Genomic DNA, 1,319 nt, shown 5'->3' with positions numbered 1-1,319 from the left:
TTTCTGCAGCTGTTTCTTTATTTCAGAAGCCGTTGATTCATTGCTTTCAACTGTGTGATTTCCAATTTGTTCTGTGTTAGTGTCCTCTCACTTGTTATGAGTGGGCTTGGGTTCTGAGGTTGCATTTTGTTCGTTCTTGTCAGTTTGTGTAGCACTGTCTTTCTTCTGCCCTTTGTTGTAGATCTTTGCAGTAGTTATAACCTTCGCACATACTGAAGTTCAGGTGCAGCTCTATAAAGTTTGGACTTATCCAGCTGTGTCTGGCTTAGGTCTGGCTGCTGTGCTCAGCTCCTTCTCGCTGCTGCCCTTGAGGGTGAATATGTTGTGCCTCTGTGGTAAGATGTTCTGCTCCTGGACTAGCTGGTTGGATCTATCCTCTACACTCTCTGCAGGGATTGCAGCTGCAGGGTTACACCTCTTGCATGTATGCCAGGCATGAGCTGTGCCTGGAGGAGGCATTGTTCTGTAGGGAGAAGAGGAAGCTCTCCTACACACTCACTGGACCTTGGGTAAGACTGGGTCCGGGGGTTCCCAGAACACCGCAAAATTCCTACTGGGCAGGCGGCATAGGGAAGTGCTGTGGAGTGGTGGGGTATGTCCCAAGGGGGTGGGAGAGGGTCTGGCCCACGCTGCACCTGGGCTGGGACAGGTCCCGCTGGCACAAGGTAGCAGGAAGCTCTCCAAACACTCACTGGACCTGGGCTAGGATTGGGTCTGGGGTTTCCCGGAACTCGGCAGAAATTCCTACTCAGCGGGCAGGGTGGGGAGGTACTGCGGAGTGAAGGGGGGTGGCCCGAGGGGATGGGAGAGGGTCCCGCCCACGCTGTGCCTGGGCTGGGACTGGTCCCACCAGCGCAGGGTAGCAGGAAGCTCTCCACACACTCACCGGACCTGGGCTAGGACTGGGTCTGTAATACAATTTTAAATTTGAGATTGTGACATCTCCTGCTTTGCTCTTGAAATAATTTTTAAACTAACATGATAATATATTCCATATATGTCCAAGTGTCTCTGGTGTCTTTCAACTCGCAAGTTCTAATGAAAGCTCAGTAAAAATATCTGACTGATACAACCATTATGTTATGTTACTATCTGTAGCTTATATATTGTACAAAAATATGAAAATACATACTATTGCAAATTTTTAAACATTTTGAAGAAAAAAATACATAAATGTATTAAATAAGTATCCATCACAACAATTGTGAGACTGTCAAAGCATATGTTAGAAATAAAAAGACAAGAAACAAAGCTCATAATTATGGATCATCTATGCATGCTAGCATGATTATCATTATTGCTGTGTGATTTCTCACAGA

Source organism: Octodon degus, unplaced genomic scaffold (assembly GCF_000260255.1).
Source record: "Octodon degus isolate 3935 unplaced genomic scaffold, OctDeg1.0 scaffold00358, whole genome shotgun sequence".
In the NCBI taxonomy this organism is placed as follows: Eukaryota; Metazoa; Chordata; class Mammalia; order Rodentia; family Octodontidae; genus Octodon; species Octodon degus.
The sequence above is the reverse complement of the archived record's forward strand: the minus strand, read 5'-3'. Positions refer to the sequence as shown.